The 20,150-nt window shown below is 40.0% G+C and overlaps 1 pseudogene; it reads left to right on the plus strand.

Moving 5' to 3' along the window:
- The first annotated feature begins 4,030 nt into the window (after positions 1 to 4,030).
- Positions 4,031 to 5,924, plus strand: LOC133759110 (zinc finger and BTB domain-containing protein 10-like; annotated as a pseudogene).
- Positions 5,925 to 20,150: the final 14,226 nt, after the last annotated feature.

Here is a 20,150-nt window from a genome sequence, read left to right on the forward strand (position 1 = left end):
CCGTAGTAGATGGCTCAAGTGCTTGAGCCCCTGCACCCACGTGGGAGACCTGGATGAAGTTCCTGTCTCCTGGTTTTTGCCTGGCCCAGTCCTGGCTATTGTGACCATTTGGGGAGTTAATCAGCAGATGGAAGATCTCTCCATCTTTCTCCTTCTCTGTGTAGCTCTTTAAAATAAATAAATAAGTCTCCAGAGGAGGAAAAAAAGGATGGGGGGGTGACAAGTGGAGGGAGCATTTCACAGAGGTTACAACATCAGTATGGTGCAGGAATAGCATAGATCTTGAAGCGAGAGATTGTTCTACAAGGTTGATTTGTGAAACCTATGTTTGAGAATTATAATTTTATTCCATGTTTTTTTGTCTCTCAAACAAATCCTTTACCTGGGTTTACCGGTTGTTATTATCAAGTACTCTTGTTAAATCATATAACTTCTCTCTTTTGCCCTAGCCACCTGAGGACTTTTGTGAACATAATCCAACAAACAATCTCTTTAGCATGCTTGTCTTAGTAGAATCTTAAAAAATAATATCTAACTTTGGAATCGCTGCTTGATACAGAAACTACCTAAATTTTTCTGGAAGGAAAAAGCCTTACAGAAGATAACAAACATATCTAGGTTTCTAATTTCATTTAACATCCTAGTTTTGAAAATATATTGAGATTAAAAATTGACCCCTTAAGATACAATTTTGAAAGAATGCAGAGAGATTCAGAAAATACAAATGATCTTAATGTTTTCCAGGATCTGAGTCATAAAATACAGGCATTAATTCCATATATGAAATTGAGACTCTCAAAGGTCAAATTTCTGTGATCTTTTTACTTACTAGGGAATGTTCATGGAAATGGAATAAAAAGAAAATTTTATTTTGATCCCCAAACCGTAAAATATACACATAGGAGTCTAAAGGGGAAATGGATAGGAAGTTGAAGCAGCCATTTCTGTGTGTTTGCAAAATAGTACTAGTCAAAGGCAGATAGGCTGGAGTGCAAAAGCTTATTTAACCAGAGGTGGTTTTAGAACAATCCCTTGTACGAATGTGGGCAGGAGGCTGCGTTTTGGTTCTGTGTCTGCAGTGCGGGAAGTCCTTATCTAACCTGAGCTGGACAATCCAGGACACTCAGGCCAAGAACGTAAACCCACACGTTGTCGTTTTAAAAACAGCCAAATCACAGCTATTAAAGTGCGATTGCTGTTTGGCATGTTGGAGATATTTGGTTTCTTCATTGTGGTGTTTTTTCTTGTTACACTATGGCTCTATATTAAGTGGCCTGTCTGCTTTCGGTGGAGCCTTAGAGGCTTGAGATGAGTGTGGCCTGAGAGCTCTGTTTGGTTCCTCAGGGTTGAGGGTGTGTCAAAGGTGAAACTCCCAGGTTAGGCGTGGTAAATCTCTCTCTCTTTCTCTTTTTCTTTCTTTCTTTCTTCCTTTCTTCCTTCCTTCCTTCCTTCCTTCCTTTCTTTCTTTCTTTCTTTCTTTCTTTCTTTCTTTCTTTCTTTCTTTCTTTCTTTCTTTCTTTCTTTCTTTCTTTCTTTCTATTCAAAAGGGAAGTAATTCTGCACAGCTGAATGTAATTGGAGGTAGTTAGCAGGAGAATGATATACCCACAGGAGCCAGAGATCAGAAGCTCTTTACCAAGGACCACACAGGGAATCTCTGCTGCCCTAGGTGTGGGCTCCAATTCTCCTGCAGTCTCCCAGTGGGTTGCCAAGTTAGATCCTAATCTCCTGTTATTTCACCCCCTCAGAGTCAGGTTTTTCTGCTAGGCTCAGGGGTGGTGCAGACCTGAGGTCGCCCTGCTTATGACGTATGTCCAAAATGGCGCCTGCTCTTTGTCTTGCTCACCTTTGAGGGGCAAATGGAGAGAGAGAAACTCGTTTCCAAATTCATCACTTTTTTTTTCCTCTCTCTCTTCTAGTTAGCCTGGTGAACTTTTCTCCACAGAGTTTCAAGCCTCGTTCCCTCTAGTCTCCTCTTTCTGCTTGCCCGCTGGTGTCTCGGGCTATTGAGGATCGGCTCACCTCGCGTTCCAGCGCTGGTGTGTTGATTCTGCCACTGATGTCCCGAACTTGGGCTCCCACGCTCTCCATGCAGGTCCACTGTGAATCACTAGTTCCGGAAGAGCTTCCTCTGCTGTTTCTTCCCCTACTCTTCCTTGACCTGCAGTATCTCCACTTTTATTAAACTGTGTCTTCCCGGACTATCAGTGTGCTCCCTTCCTATTCCGCCATCTTGCCGCTCTCCTACATGATCCTTAAAATTTATAGAAGGCATTGGACCTTCTGGTAAATGTTTTCTTAAGTTGTTATCTAATGGTTGAAACGGTTTGCTAAGTATTCATGTAATATTTCTATTATCAGCAAGCGTTCTAGGACTTGCTCCCTCATTTCTCTATTCTAAGCCAACTTGTTCTTTCATTTCTCTATTCTCCTCAAGGTAAGAAACGAATTCTATTATGAAAGAATCTGTAGGATGCACAATTTAATCTTTAGACCTTATAAAAGAGATGGCTTACATTTTTCTGTAATAGCATAGCCAAAATAAGAACTTAAATAATAATCTCATAGCTAGATTTACTTTGCCATCAGCCAAGTATACAGTAAGTAGAAAAAACCTCCCTTTCAGACCAAAGGGAAAGAAAGTTTTAAAATGAGAATATAATTTTCCTCATGGGCATTGTCTACCTTAGAAAAACTACTACAGAACATGCCTGTGACTATAGACTTGTAGTTCAGGCCATCGAAGATGAGAGATGGGACTTGGGCACTCCCTTGACTTGCATCCTCTGGTCTGCTTGAACACAAACCAGGAGGAAAAGAAAGCTAGGCATCAGAAGCAATGGGTGGCAGGCCTATTAATGGCTGATCTGTACAGTGATCTGCCCTCAAGGAGACCCAACAGGCCAGTCCACTGCAGTGGCTTTCAATGTGGTAAGCCTGGGCTTCAGCAGAAGTCAGCTTGTGAAGAGCCCTGGCAGCTCTGCCAAGAGTTGGATCCATAGCCTTGGTAACTCATGATGACAGCCTAGGGTGGTTAATGGCACCATAAACTAGAGTGTCAATTTGTTGGGTCAACAACAGGAGCCACTGTGCACTTGCTCCTCATGTGGGATCTCTGTCCTTAATGTGCTGTACATTGTGATTTAATGCTATAACTAGTACTCAGACAGTATGTTTCAATTTGTGTTTCTATGTGGGTGCAAACTGTTGAAATCTTTATACTAAATTGATCTTCTGTATATAAAGAGAATTGAAAATGAATCTTGATGTGAATGGAAGGGGAGAGGGAGCAGGAAAGGGGAGGGTTGCGGGTGGGAGGGAAGTTATGGGAGGGGGGAAGTCATTGTAATCCATAAGCTGTACATTGGAAATTTATATTTATTAAATAAAAGTTAAAAAAAAAGTGCGATTGCTTTAGGAATGCAGTAGGTGTAGCCAATACTTTAAGGCCACAAGAGTATCAAAACCAAACAAGGGAGATGTGCGCGGGGGGTCTCAGCAGGTCCTGCTCAGATGTCGCCATCACTGCCAGCGGCCCAACCACGAAATGGAATTGGCGGGACCGGGACTCCAAGGCTGGCGGCCTCGGCTTGGGAGGCTGCCAATGAGGAAAGCAAGGAGGCTCTGAGCCCTTGGACTCGGGGTGCCCTTAGACGTTTCAGTCAGCAAGGCCTGTGGCTGGGCCCGAGAGCTGGACACTCTGGCAAGGATGGAGTCGCTGTGCGTCCCTGTGCCACAGAGTCCAGGGGGAGGAGGAGGAGGCGGCCTATACAGCACTATTGGACAGGGACCACGTGGAGGGCAGTGGGGTGGAAGCAGGTGATGGAAAGTGCTTCCTGTTGTCCAGACAAGGTCATTAAGCTAGAAGCCGCAGTGTCCCCTCCATACTCTATGCCCAAGGACTTTCGTCCTGTTCCTAAGATACTGGGAAAATACCCTTCAATATGGAGAACCTCAGACCTTCCCCAAGTAGAACAGCATCAGCTTCGCGGGGGACTTCAACTATGAGAAAACCCATCTCATGAGCACCATGTCTGTTGAGGGCAAATTCCACAAGACCAATACCGTGAGTCACAAACACCACCATAGCAAGGGGACTGTGACTTTAATAGTAAGCCAAGTAAGAACTCATTGCTATCAACTTTGATACCTAGATGACTAGAGAGAGAAAGGTCTTTGAGATATCAGCGTTGTGGTGAGTGGAAAAATATCTTAACGATCATATGAGCATCCTGATTTGGAGACAGCCATTTCTTTATGACTTCATATTGAAATTTCAAAGACAGAAAGATCAACCAGCCATGGGCCTTGAGGCACACTGGGTTAAGCCAAGGGTTGGGACACCCACATCCGTGTAAAAGTGCCTGGGACTGAGTTTCCACCTCTGCTTCGGATCCAGTTTCCTGCTAATGCTCCTGGCGGGCAGCAGATGATGACCCAAGTACTTGGGTCCCGAATGAGTTTCCTGGCTCCTGGTTTCTTCTGGCCTAGTCCAGGCTGTTGCCAGCATTTGGGTAGTGAACCAGCAGATGGAAGCTGTCTCCCTCTTCGTTGCCTCTGCTTTTCATATTAAAAGAAAGAAAGAAAAAACAGAAAGAAGAAAGGAAGAAACAGGAAAAAGAAAACCCAGCCAAAACAATGCTATCCATTTAGATATTAGTACAATTCAAGGCTTTTCAGTCACCTTGGCCTTCTTGTATTCTCCACACGGTGCACAGCTATCTTTTGTTAAAGATTCTTTAAATAGAAACGTTAAAGCAGAAGCTCCATAGTCTCTAGTTGTGGTCTGTAGTAGTAGAAGACTGGCTACTAAAGATGGTCTGTCTTCATCACAGGATCCAAAAATTACCAGCCTTTTGGGCAACATGGAATCTTACTAATTTGCCAAAGTAACGTAAAAATTGAAAAGGATGATTGTGGGGCCGGTGTCATTTCTCACTTGGTTAATCTTCCACCTGCGGCGCCGGCATCCCATATGGGCACCGGGGTCTAGTCCCAGCTGCTCCTCTTCCAGTCCAGCTCTCTGCTGTGGCCCAGCAGGGTAGTGGAGGGTGGCCCAAGTGCTTAGGCACCTGCATCGGCATGGGAGACCAGGGGGAAGTACCTGGCTCCTGTCTTTGGATCAGCGCAGCACTGGCCGTAGCGGCCATTTGGGGAGTGAATCAACGAAAGGAAGACTTTTCTCTTTGTCTCTCTCTCTCACTGTCTATAACTCTACTTGTCAAATAAATTAAATAAAAAAAAGAAAAGGATGATTGTAATGTAGATGAGTGCCAAATAGAAAACTACCAAGTGAATTATAGTAATTGGGTCCAGGATGGTTCTACTGAATTGGCTGAAAAGGAGTCTCATGATAGAGCAAAAGTGTATATTTGGAATAATGTAGGCTCCCAAGGAATTTAAGAGACTGGCAAAACAAAGAAGAAAAGTCAAATTAGAAAGCATTATCTTTAAAACGTAGCACTTCACAAAACAAATTTCGAAGGTGGCTAGGTGATGCAGCCTATCTGATGCCTATCCAGAAGGAAATAAGACTTTGTGAGTCACAAAAGGATCAGATTTGGATGGTGCTCTGCTCTCACAATGGAATGGTGATAGGAATATGAATGCTATTTGTTGGCTGAAGCCTGCTCTCATCAGGGTGGTGGTGAAGCTGATATGTCACATAATTTCTAATATGGTTTGATGCATGGTCCTTCAAGGGACTCCTGGTATGTTTTGATACCAGGTACTTTCAGGTAGGTATATTTTCCAGAATCTTGGTCAAAACAGGAAATTTAGAAAAATGGTAAATCTCAAATAATGAACAAGTCAAAATGCTTTCATTTATTTTTCAAGTAGATAAATACAGATGAACAGTAAAAACGCACTTGCTCTGTCCTAAAAGAGGTAGCTATGATATTTGTGGAAAACCATTTACTTGAAGAAAATACAAACAGGGTAAAATTACACATGTATATCACCCTGCAGAGCTCTCATTCATGAATGAAGGTGAGAGAAAGACCTTCCACAACAAATGGAGATTAAAACAATTTGTCACCACTCCTCCAGCCTTACAATGAGGTTAAGGATGTTCTACACACAGAAACAGAAAGATAGTCATCATTATGAAAGGATGTGAAGGCAGAAAATTTCCCAGTAAATGTACAAAGGAAATCCAAAACAAACAATAGGAATATTTACAGAAAAGTGGCAGGAACAAGTTGTTATTTATTAATAACACTGAACATAAATGACATCAATTTTTCAATTATGAGATACAGGCATGGGATTGCTTAAAATGATGAAATATAGAGGGAGCTTACTGCTCTAGTCTAGGAGAAGGTAGTTTTAAAAAAGTGGAGAGAGCCCAGTCTCAGGGAAGAGTTAGGAGAAAATGGCAGAGGAAACACTATGCAAATTAGAGACACACAGTGAACCTATGTGGAAGGTGTGGATGCAATTTAGGACCCCAGCAGCTGAGAGCTTCCACACCAACTTTGGAGAGTGAGTTGAGACCAGACTGCAGCAGCCCAAGCTACTGGCGATAAAGCTGCAGGAAGAGCCTGGAGGGAATCTGGCTTGGAGCTCTGTGGGGGATTGTATATCTGCCAAAATAGAGGGAAAAAAGGGTGGGGCATATTTCCCTCTCCCAGATCACCCTGTAATAGCATCCTGTAACAAGCCAATAGGGACAGTCACCATTTTTGACATATATAACAGCTGCGCTAGTTTGTGTGTGCATCCAGCAATCAGCTGAGTGGAGACTCCTGAGTCTGGTGGGTGGGTGCTCATTACTATGGGAGGCTTGTGTGCTGGGACTGTGAAAACACTGAGGCTGTGGGACTGAGAAAACATTGAGGCTGCATGGGAGAGCTCAGGTTATGGCTGGGACTTTGAGCAGTCACTTGGGGAGGCTTTCATATGCTCAGGGATCCCTGGTTCCCTGGTGAGAGACATTGCTGAGGAATCTGTGCTTACATTTAGAATTGCATAGATCCTTTTTGTAGTCCTTGTGGCAGTGTGGACAAATATTATACACACTGGGACTAGTGCCCAGACACTGAGTTCTACACCAACAGAGCAGAACAAATTTCTATATGATAATCTAAAAAGAGATTTACTGCAACCAACCTGGGTGTCACTTTAAATACTCCTTTCACCCAGGAGCACTGAGCAGAGCTCACTGGCCACACGTACCACACACCTCTAGGTATTCATTGAAATAATAGATGCTCCACTAATCCACTGAAACATAGTCCAAAGATAAAAACCACCACAGCAAAAAAAACAAAAAACAAAAACAAAAACAAAAACAAAAACAAAAAACAAAGAAACCAATGAGTATCTCCATAGTGTCTAGTAATAAATGCACCAATTCAAGAAACAAGAATAAAGAACACAACATTATGCCCCCAAAAGAATACAATGCTTGAATAGTAGACTGTGAAGATGAAGAGATTGAAGAAAAGCCATAAATGGAATTAAAAAAATTGACCATAGGATTACTTAGAAATAATCAGAAACAAATGCACAAATTAAGGATATCCATATATGACATGAAAGAAAATTTCTTGTATGAAATTGAGATCTTAAAGAGGAATCAAAAAGAAATCTTGGAAATGAAAAAATCAATAGAACTAATAAAAAATTCCAATACAATCCCATCAAGGTGGCATGTACCAATACCATCTCACTAGTCCAAGTGATCAATTTCAGTTCACAATTGATCACACTGTTAGGTCTAAGAGTCAAAGGGATCACACAAACAAGACTAGTGTCTGCTAATACTAACTGATATAATCAAAAGGGGAGAGAACGATCCATCATGGGAAGTGGGAGACACAGCAGACTCATAGAATGGCAGATGTCCTAAATAGCACTCTGGCCTCAGAATCAGCCCTTAAGGCATTCGATCTGGTTGAAGAGCCCATGAGAGTATTTTAGGCATGGAAAGCCAAGACACTCTGGAAAAAAAAAAGAAGACCTAAATGAAAGATCTCTGTGAGTGAGATACCAGTGGAAAGAATGGGGCCATCAAAGAAGGAAGTACCTTTCTCTGAAGGGAGGAGAGAACTTCCATTTTGACTATGACCCTGTCGGAATAAGATCGAACTTGGCGAACTCAAAAGGCTTCCATAGCCTTGGCAACTCATGACTAGAGCCTAGGGAGATTACTGACGCCATAAACAAGAGTGTCAAATTGTTAAGTCAACAACAGGAGTCACTGTGTACTTATGTCTCATGTGGGATCTGTCCTTCATGTGTTGTCCAATGTGAAGTAAATCTATAACTAGTACTGAAACAGTATTTTACACTTTGTGTTTCTGTGTGGGTGCAAACTGATGAAATCTTTACTTAATATATACTAAATCGATCTGCTGTATATAATGATAATTGAAAATGAATCTTGATGTGAGTGGAATGGGAGAGAGAGCAGGAGATGGGAGGGGTGCGAGTGGGAGTGAAGTTATAGGGGGGAAAGCCATTGTAATCCATAAACTGTACTTAGGAAATTTATATTTACTAAATAAAAAAAGAAAGAATCCCCCCAAAAAATGCAGTGGAAAGCTTTAACAACAGAATTGGTGAAGCAGTAGAAAGAAATCTGACTTAGAAGACAAATCACAGGGAATTATACAGTCAGACCAAAAACAAGAAGAAATTAGAAAACTAAAAAAAAAAAAATTGAGAATCTACAGGATACTATCAAATGATATAACAAACAGGTTCTAGGAGTTCCTAAAAGTGTAGAAAGAGAGAAAGGATAAGAAGGCCTCTTTAGTGAAAAAATAACAGAAAACTTCCCTAATTTGGAGAAAGAAATGGACATCCAAGTACAGGAAGCACATAGAAATCCTAATAGACATAACCAGAAAAGATCTTAACCACAACACATTGTAATCAAGTTCACCACAGTAAAGCATAAAAGAAAGATTCTAAACTGTGCATGAGAGAAATGCCACATTACTTTCAGAGGATCTCCAATTAGATTCACATTGGACTTCTTATCAGAAACCCTACAGGCTAGGAGAGAATGATGAGATATATTCCATGTCTTAAAATAAAAAAAAATTGTCACCCCAGAATACTGTACCCTGCAAAGTTCTCATTTATGAATAAAGGTGAAATAAAAACCTTCAATAACAACAGAAATTGAAAGAATTTGTCACTATCCATTGGAAGTGCTGAACATGGAAACACAGAAACATGGCCATCACTTCAAAAGGAGGTAAAGGCAGAAAATCCCCCAGCAAAAGTACAAAGTAAATCCAAAGAAAACAACTGGAATATGTGTGGAAAAATGGCAGGGAAACATCCTTACTTATCAATAGGCACCTTGAGTGTAAATAGCCTCAACTCTCCAGTTCAAAGTCAAAGACTGCCTGAATGGATTAAAAAAACAAAACTCTTCTATTTGCTGCCTACAGGAAACACATCTCACCAAAAAGATGCATATAGACTGAAAGTGCAAGAATGGAAAAGATATTCTGTGCTAACAGAAACAAAAAAGATCTGGTATAGCCATTCTAATATCAGTCAAAATAGACTTTAACACAAAAATGTAAGAGACAAAGAAGTACACTATGTAATAATTAAGGGATCAATTCAACAGGAAGATGTAACTATTATAAATGTATATGCACCTAATTACAGGGCACTTGGCTATTTAAAAGAAATATTAAGTGATCTAAAGGGAGACACAGAGTCAAAAACAATAGTAATGGGGGATTTCAATACCCCACTTTCAGCAATGGACAGATCAACCAGACAGAAAATCAGAAAGGAAGCAAGAGTTAATTGATACTTTAGGCCAAATGGATCTAACAGATATCTACAGAACTTTTTACCATATAGTTGCAGAATACACATTCTTTTCACCAGTGCATGAAACTTTCTGTATGACCACATACTAGGCCATAAAGCAAGTCTCAGCAAATCAAAAAAATCAAAATTATACCATGCATCTTCTCAGACTACAATGGACTGAAGCTGGAAATCAGCAACTCAGGAATCTTTAGAACATATGCAGACACATGGAGATGGAACACCATGCTTCCAAATGAACAGTGGGTCATTAAAGAAATAAATTTTCTGGAAACAAATGAAGACCACAATACAACATATCAAAACTTATGGGATACAGCAGAAACAATGTTAAAAGAAAAATTTATCGCAGTTGGTGCCTACATCATGAAATTGGAAAGGCATCAAATAAATGAGCTATCAAGGCATCTCAAGGATCTAGAAAAACAGCAGCAAAACAAATCCAAAACTAATAGGAAAAATGAAGTAATTAAAATTAGAGAAGAAATCAACAAGACTGAAACCAAAAAGACAATAGAAAAGATCAGCAAAAAGTAACTTTTTTTTTGAAAAAAAATAAAATTGTCACACCACTGGCCCAACTAACCAAAAAAGGACAGTGAATACTCAAATTAAAAAAATTAGAGATGAAATAGGAACACCACAGAAATAAAAAGAATCATCAGAAATTACTACAAAGAGCTGTATACCAACAAACTGGGAAACCTTGAAGAAATGGATAGATTCCTGGACACATACAACCTACCTAAATTGAGCCATGAAGACATAGAAAACATAAACAGACCCATTAAAAACAGAAAGTGAATCAGTGATAAAGACCCTCCCAACAAAGAAAAGCCCAGGACTGGATGGCTTCACTGCTGAATTCTACCAGAAATTTAAAGAAGTAATTCCAATACTTCCCAAGCTACTCAAAACAATTGAAATGGAGGGAACAGTCCCAAAGTACTTCATGAAGCCAGCCTAAATTCAATTCCTAAACCACAAAAGGATACCACAAAGCAAGAGAACAATAGACCAATATCACTGATGAAAATAGATTTAAAAACTCTTAACCAAGTGCTAACTAATCAAATTGAACAACACATCAGAAAGATCATTCACCCAGATCAAGTGGGATTTATCCTTGATATGGATGGTTCAATATTCAAAATCAATAAATGTGATGCATCACATTAACAAAATGAAAAGCCAAACCATACGATTGTCTCAATAGATGCTGAGAATGCATTTGATAAAACACAACATCCTTTCATGAGGAAAAGCTTAAACAAATTGGGTATAGAAGTAATATTCCTCAATGCAAACAAGGTGATTTTTATGACAAACCCATGGCCAGCATCCATTTGAATGGGGAATAGCTGGGAGCATTCTCCCTAAGATCTAGAATCAGACAACATTGCCCATTCTTATAATTACCATTTAGTATAGTCCTGGATGTTTTAGCCAGAGTCATTAGGCAAGAAAATGAAATCATGGGCTTGCGTTGTGGCTTAGTGGGTAAAACTGCCACCTGTAGTGCCAGCATTCCACATGGGCCCCAGTTTGAGACCTGGCTGCTCCATTTCTGATCCGGTTTTCTGCTATGTCTAGGGAAATCAGTAGAAGATGGTCTAAATACTTGGGCTCCTGCACTTGCATGGGAGAGCCTGAAGAAGCTCCTGGCTACTGGCTTCAGATTGGCCTAGCTCCAGCCATTGAGCTCATTTGGAGAGTGAATCGGCAAATGGAAGATCTCTCTCTCTGCCTCTGCCTCTGCTTCTGCTTCTCTGTAACTTTGCCATTCAGATAAATAAATAAGTATTTTTTAAAAAATAAAATGAAATTAAAGTGGTAAAAATTGTAAAACAGGGGTCAAACTACCTATTTGCGGATGACATGATTCTATAAACAGGGGATCCCAAAGACTCCACTGAGAAACTATTGAAACTCATAAAAGTGTTTGGTAAAGCGTCAAGAAATGATATAAACACATAAAATTCAACAGTCTTTGTATACCCAGACAATACCATAGCTGCAAAAGAACTTTTAAGAATAGTCCCATCCATAGTAGCTATAAAAAGAATTAAATACCTTGGAATGAATTTAGCCAATGATGTCAAAAACCTCTATGATGAAAATTATAAAACATTAAAGAAATAAATAGAAGAAGACATTAAAAAATGGAAAACTCTTGCATGTTCATGGATTGGAAGAATCAGTATCATCCAAATGTCCATACTACAGGAAGGCATTTACATATTCAATGTGATCCCAGTCAAAATACCAATGACATTCTTCTCAGATCTAGAAAAAACAATGCTAAAATTCATATGGAAACACAAGACACCCCAAATAGCTAAATCAATCTTGAATAGCAAAAACAAAGCCAGAGACATCACAATACTGGATTTCAAGACATACTACCAGGAAGTTATAATCAAAAAAGCTAGGTGATGGCACAAAAACAGTTGGATAGACCAATGGAATAGAATAGAAATTCCAGAAATCAATCCATGCACCTACAATCAACTTACCTTTGACAAAGGAGCTAAAATCAATCCCTGGAGCAAGGATAGTCTCTTTAACAATTGTGCTGGGGAAACTGGATCTCCATATGCAGAAGTTTAAAACTAGACCCTTACCTTACACCTTACACTAAAATCCACTCAAAATGGGTCAAAGACCTAAATCTATGACCAGATACCATCAAATTATTAGATAACATTGGGGAAACTCTGCAAGACATTGGCACAGTCAGGGACTTCTTGGAAAAGATCCTAGTATCACAGGCAATCAAAGCCAAAATTGACACAAGGGATTACATCAAGCTGAGAAACATCTGCACTGCCAAAGAAACCCCCAGCAAAGTAAAGAGCAACTGACAGAGTGGGATAAAAAATTTGCAAATTATGCAATTGGTAAAGGATTAATATTCAGAATTTATAAGGAACTTCAGAAATTCAGCAATAACAAAATAAACACTTTGGTTAAGAAATGGGCAAAGGATATAAACAGGCACTTTTCTTTTCTTTTTTTTTTTAATTTTTGACAGGCAGAGTGGACAGTGAGAGAGAGACAGAGAGAAAGGTCTTCCTTTTTGCCGTTGGTTCACCCTCCAATGGCCGCCGCAGTAGCGCGCTGCGTCCGGCACACCGCGTTGATCCGATGGCAGGAGCCAGGTGCTTCTCCTGGTCTCCCATGTGGGTGCAGGGCCCAAGGACTTGGGCCATCCTCCACTGCACTCCCAGGCCACAGCAGAGAGCTGGCCTGGAAGAGGGGCAACCGGGACAGGATCGGTGCCCCGACCGGGACTAGAACCCGGTGTGCCGGTGCCGCAAGGCGGAGGATTAGCCTAGTGAGCCGCGGCGCCGGCCATAAACAGGCACTTTTCAAGAGAGGAAATTCAAATGGCCAGCAGACACATGAAAAAATGCTCAGATTCACTAGCCATCAGGGAAATGCAAATCAAAACACCACGAGATATCATCATACTCCAGTTAGAATGGCTCTCATACAAAAATCAACAAATGACAAATGCTGGTGAGGATTTGCAGAAAAACGTACCTTAATCCAAAGTCAGTGGGAATATAAACTGGTTCAGCCACTGGTTCAGTACAGTATGGAGATGCCTCAGAAATCTGAATATTGACCTACCATGTGATCTGGCCATCCCATTCCTGAGAATGTTACCCAAAGCAAAAGAAATCAGTATATGAAAAAGTTGTCTGTATCTCCATGTTATTGAAACACACTTCACAATAGCTATGATATGAAGTCAATCCAGATGACCATGAACTGTTAACTAGGTAAAGTAATTATGGTGTGCATACACTATGGAGTACTACTCAGCTGTAAAAATATGAAATCCTATCTTTTGTGACAAGATGGACGCAATTGGAAACCATTATACTTAGTGAACTAAGCCAGTCCCAAAAGACAGATACCATATGTTTTCCCTGATCCAAGGTAACAGAGTATATGAGATGTAGTGTTTTGGAGTGAAATGGACATTTTCAGATCGGATGAATGTTTATAGCCCTTGTCTCTTCTGTTGAGAAAGTTTTTTCTTCATACTGTTTGTTGAACTCCTAATCTTAGTGTAGGGTTAACTTCATGATCATTAGGTAAATTGAAAGCAAATCTTTGTAAAAATTAAGAATGGGAATGGGCAGGAGGATGGGTTGGGTGGGAAGTATCATTATGCTTCTAAATTTGTATATATGAAACACATAATACTTGTGTATCTTAAATAAAGTTAAAAAATTCTATCTAAAATGAGATGGTATCTCATTTTTGTGTGTGTGTGTGTTTCCCTTGTTATTAGTCATATTGAGCATTTTTTCATGTGTGCTGGCCATTTGTAAGTTTTCTTTTGAAAAATGCCTATTCACACTCTTTGTCAGCTTCTTAACTGGATTGTTTATTTTGTTGTTGAGTTTCTTATGCTCCTTATATAGACCTTTTCTTATACTCCTTATATATAATCCTTTATCAGAGGTGTAGCTTGTGAATAATTTTTTCCCATTCCATTTGTTTTCATTAACTGTTGATTGTTTCCTTTTCAAGTACAAAAATGTCTTAATTTATATAATACCATTTATTTATTTTCACTTTTATTGTCTGTACTTTTGGAGCCTTATCCCTAAAATTGTTGTCTATGCCAATGTCTGGGAGACTTTTCCTTATATTTTTTCCTAGACACTACTTTAGGTCCTGACATTCATCACTGAATAAAACGAAGTTCTTATATTACATATTTCACAGCAAATTATTTTTAAAAAATTGAGTTTTCTAGCTGTAAAAGGATGCAGATGATATAAAATCCATTAATTTTGTAACAGGACATAGAACTCATGTAACTTCCCACCAAGGTCATCCAATTAATGTCAGAAAATGAAGTAGATGTTGTTTGATGATGTCTTCTGTTGAAACTGGGGCCTATACAGTGCCTTGGATCCAGATGGTAGATACCATTAGATTTTGGTCTCCCACTGTTTCCCAGCCTCCTTATCTTAAAGTTTCTTTGTCCTGCTTTCATGAGCATAAATTAACCACTTACTGAAAGCAATTCACTGAATCAATGATGTGTGTTGTAGCCAGCCCTACAAGGACCCTAATCATCAGACTCATGAGATCATTTATTTCCCTTACAGATGTCTTGGTATTTGGTTTAGTCTTGAGGTTTTTTTCGCCCTGGAATCCCAGGTCCTGAGCCAAAACTAAGTACCACCTGCAAGTAGGCTCCAAATTAACTGGAGCCCACTTTGCCATTATCAGAATTTCCCAAAGGACACCATGTCACCAACCCATTGAAGAAGGCCACAAACACTTCAGATGAAGCAGAGCCTTGGAGATGAACTGAACACGCATCTCTCACTCCCAACTTCAATCTATAAGAACATTTACCCCAACTCTAGGGGAGACTGGGAGTTAAATGATAGCTGCTTGGTTCCATACTCTGCACTTTGCAATAAATACTTCCTTTCTTCCACAACCCTAGTGTCAGTAAATGACTTTCTGCTTCTTGGGTGAGCAGACTGTTTTTGAGGTTCTGTAGGAACTCCTTCCAACAGTTTTGGGTTTCCTCTACAACACTATAGTCATCAGTTTTTGTTATGTTTATAAGAGGATTTAATATATTAAACATCTCGGTATATGTATCCTGGAATCTGCTGCCTTCCTTGGGGCATAACTTCAGATATTTATGTATCAGGGAGCTCTGTAATTTATTGTTATTTTTATTATGGTTTTTATCCATCTGTCCTTAAATCTGTTCACTCATCTCAGGCCAATTACCACCATAAAAACAACTTTGTTGTTTGTACATATAGCATGGATAATTAATGCTGAGTCACATTTGTTGTTTGCTACAGATGTCGTTAACATCAAGCTAATTTATTCTAGGATTCAGTCAGCTACCCTTTGTAAAGATGGTTATTTATTAGAGCCAGGAATTTACATAACTATAAAACTTCCAGTCTGTGTGATAAGCCTTGAGACTTCAGAATAAAGCAACTGAAAGTAAAGGTAGTTAGAAAGTACACTTTAACTCAGGTGTCCTGGACGATCTTCCAGGAAAATGAATGTACACGAGAACTCTGGAGGGCTTAAGTTTTTCATGTAACTCTTTAATAATTGTCTCTGGTATGTATTTCCACTCCTTCCAGAAACTCTTAGAAATGGATTTGGCAGAAAGATGAAAGCAGATGAAGTGATATTGAGACAGGAAGGTAGAGGAAGTAGTTGAGCCAACTGGGAGTTTTTCAAGATATACAGGATATGGATTTGGTTCCTCTGGCTCTGAAGATAAACAGACTCCTCTGCCTGGACCAAGTTCATACGGGTTTAGAGGGCTAAGGTAGACCTAGTGTGACCTACCCCTCATATATGTCCACTGTAACACATTAGCACACTAAATAACACAGCTACCAGTTGCTGTGGCAGGAAATATTGAGTATATAAAGTGCAAAAAGGCACAGTAGATAGATTCTGGGAAATATTCAGCTACTTCCTTCAAAAACCAGGAATATTTTTCTCCCTGATTAGTAATTGGTGTTTATTAACATTAAAAAAAAACTAACACTAAGAAAAAACTGATTAATAATTAGTGAGTTGGTACTAGAGGGGCCAGAGGCATTCTTTTTTAAGTTTCATTTATTTATTTGAAAGGCAGAGTTACAGAGAGTCAGAGACAGAGAGAGAGAAAGAGAGAGAGAGAAAGTCTTCAACCTGCTGGTTCATTTCCCAAATGGTCGCAAAGGCTGAGGCTGGGCTGATCTGAAGCCAGGAGCCAGGAGCTTCTTCTGGGTCTCCCATGTGGGTTCAAGAGCCCAAGGACTTGGGCCATCTTCTACTGCTTTCCTAGGTCATAGCAGAGAGCTGGATCAAAAGCGGAGCAGCCAGGACTCAAACCAGCGCCCATAACGGATGCCAGCCCAAAGAAGCATTCTCAATGTGACGGAATAGGCATTTCTTTTTTAAAAATTATATTTTGCTTTCTTTCATAAAAAGATTTTTAAAAGATTTATTTATTTATTTTGAAAGTCAGAATTACAGAAAGAGAAAGGGAGAGACACAGAGAGATCTCCCACCTGCTGATTCAATCCTCAGATGGCTGTGATGTCCAGTGCTGGGCCAGGCAGAAGACAATAGTTAGAAATTCCTTTCAGTTTCCCACATAGGTGGCAGGGGCCCAGACACTAGTACCACTCTCTGCTGCTTTTCCCAAGCCATTAGCAGGGAGTTAGATCATAAGTGGACCAGCCAGGATACTATACCACAATACCAGTGCATGTATATATGTTCTCTTTCTCTTAAATCAATTCTACTGTAAGTTGTATAATATATATATATATGTATATATATATACACACACACATACATACATTCTTATCTCCGCTTTGAATTCTTATCTCTATGTGGACAAAAACCTGGAATAAAGATTAAGATACCAAAGCCTATGATACTTATAGTGAAAAATATTGCCTGTGGGATTACAGATAGTAGATCATCCTACAAAGACATGAGTAGAGAAGCAGCCTAGGAGTGTGGGCAGGTGTTCAAATTTTGCTTTATTAATTGTATATATTTGGTATATATTTGGTATATTTGGTCAAACTCTTTAGAGGAGAGATTGCTGAGATAAAAGGGTTCATTGTAATATTACAGATGCTTTCTAGAAAGAAAAGATTTGTCCTGGGACCCCATTTCTGCAGCCACCAGCATCAAAGTTAGAAGTTGGAAAATGTCTTCCAAATGTATTCCAAATCTGAAATAGTATTTGAAGTACTCTTCAAATACCAAGTATTCTTGTAGCTAATACCTGATTTCAAGGTATACTGCAGAGTAGTTATACTCAAAACAGGCTGGTACTGCCGCAAAACCAGTTGGGTAGAATAGAAACTCGTGAAATCAATGCATGCACCTATAACCAACTTATCTTTGACAAAGGAGCTATATCAATCCCTGGAGCAAGGACAGTTTCTTTAACAAATGATGTGGGGAAACTGGATCTCCATTTGCGGAAGTATGAAACTAGACCCTTACCTTACACCTTACACTAAAATCCACTCAAAATGTGTCAAAGACTTAAATCTATGACCAGATACCATCAAATTATTAGAGAACATTGGGAAACTCTGCAAGATATAGATACTGGCAAAGACTTCTTGGAAAAGATCCTAGTAGCACAGGCAATGAAAGCCAAAATTGACAAATGGGATTACATCAGGCTGAGAAGCTTCTGTACTGCAAAAGTGACACTCAGCAAAGTGAAGAGGCAACTGACAAATGGGAGAAAATATTGCAAACTACACAACTGATAAAGGGTTAATATCCAGAATCTATAAAGTGCTCAAGAAATGCAACAACAGCAAGACAAGTAATCTGGTTAAGAAATGGACCAAAGAAATTTAAAGGGCATTTTTCAATAGAGGAAATTCAAATGGCCGACAGACACTTGAAAAAATGCTCAGAATCATTAGCCATCAGGGAAATGCAAATGCAAATCACAACGAGGTTTCACTTCCCTCCGGTTAGAATGGCCCTCATACAGAAATCAACAAATGGCAATGGTGGTGTGGATGTGGGGAAAAAGGTACCCTGGTCCACTGTTGTTGGGAGTGTAAACTGGTGGATCCACTGTGGAAGACAGTATGGAGATACCTCAGAAATCTGAATGTAGACTTACCACATGATCCAGCAATCCCGCTCCTGGGAATTTACCCAAACCAAAAGAAATTAGTATATGAAAGAGTTATATGTACCCTCACGTTGATTGAAACACAATTCACAATAGCTATGACATGGAATCAACCCAGATGTCCATCAACAATCGACCGGATAAAGAAACTGGTGTGTATACACTATGGAGTACTACTCAGCTGCAAAAAAAGGAAAATGAAATCCTGTCTTCTGTGACAAGAAGGACACAACTGGAAACCATTATACTTAGTGAACTAAGCCAGACCCAAAAGAAAGATAAGTTGTTTTCCCTGATTTGAGGTAACTAATAGTGTACATGAGATGTAATGTATTGAAGTGATATAGACATTTTGAGATTTGATGATTCTTTACAGCCCTTGTCTATTCCATTGAGGAACAATGTTACAGTGGTATTTTTTTTCTCTTCATATTATTTGTTGAACTTTTTTACTTAGAGTAGGATTACCTGATCATTAAGTATACTGAAAATCATTAAGTATACTGATCATTAAGTCTACTGAAAATAGATCTTTATAAAAATTGAGTGAAAATGTGAGAGGGAAGGAGAGGAGCTGTGTTGGAGCATGGGTAGGATGGAGAGTAGGGAGGAAGTGTCAATATGTTCCTTAACCTGGGGCTGGCGCCATGGCTCACTTGGTTAATCCTCTGCCTGTGGCGCTGGCATCCCATATGGGCACCGGGTTCTAGTCTCGGTTGCTCCTCTTCCAGTCCAGCTCTCTGCTGTGGCCTGGGAAGGCAGTGGAGGATGGCCCAAGTGCTTGGACCCCTGGACCTGCATGGGAGACCAGGAAGAAGCACCTGGCTCCTGTCTTCAGATCGGTGCAGCACTGGCCTTGGCGGCCATTTGGGGAATGAACCAACAGAGGGAAGACCTTTCTCTCTCTCACTGTCTATAACTCTACTTGTCAAAAAAAAAAAAAAAAAAAAAAGAGTTCCTTAACCTGTATATATGAAATATATGAAACTTATATAACTTAAATAAAATAAAAAAGCACACACACACACACAAAAAAAAAACCCAAAGAATATTCTTGTAGCTAAACAACTGAGCCTCAGCCAATCACAGCAGCCACTCATTCATCCAATCCCTGGCTCCAAGTTACACCCAAATGAGGCAAGTGCTAGACTGCACCAATAAGATGATATCTGTATGTCATATTCTGTCTTTTTGGTTATAAAAATAGCTTACCACATTGTAAGCTTTGATCTGGAATGCTGCCTGGTCCTAAACTAAACTTTTTGTTTTTCTGAAGATGATGTTTTCTTTTTCAAGTAAACTTTGTTAAATTGAACTTGTTGGCTGGCACCGTGGCTCCTTAGGCTAATCCTCCACCTGTGGCACCGGCCCACCGGGTTCTAGTCCTGGTTGGGGTGCTGGATTCTGTCCCGGTTGCTCTTCTTCCAGTCCATCTCTCTGCTGTGGCCTGGGAAGGCAGTGGAGGATGGCCCAAGTGCTTGGGCCCTGCACCTGCATGGGAGACCAGGAGAAACACCTGGCTCCTGGCTTCGGATGGGCTCAGCGCGCCGGCTGCAGCAGCCATTTTAGGGGGTGAACCAACGGAGGGAAGACCTTTCTCTCTGTCTCTGTCTCTCACTGTCTAACTCTGCCTGAAAAAAAAATAATTGAACTTGTCTTA

Source organism: Lepus europaeus, chromosome 5 (assembly GCF_033115175.1).
Source record: "Lepus europaeus isolate LE1 chromosome 5, mLepTim1.pri, whole genome shotgun sequence".
Lineage (NCBI taxonomy): Eukaryota > Metazoa > Chordata > Mammalia > Lagomorpha > Leporidae > Lepus > Lepus europaeus.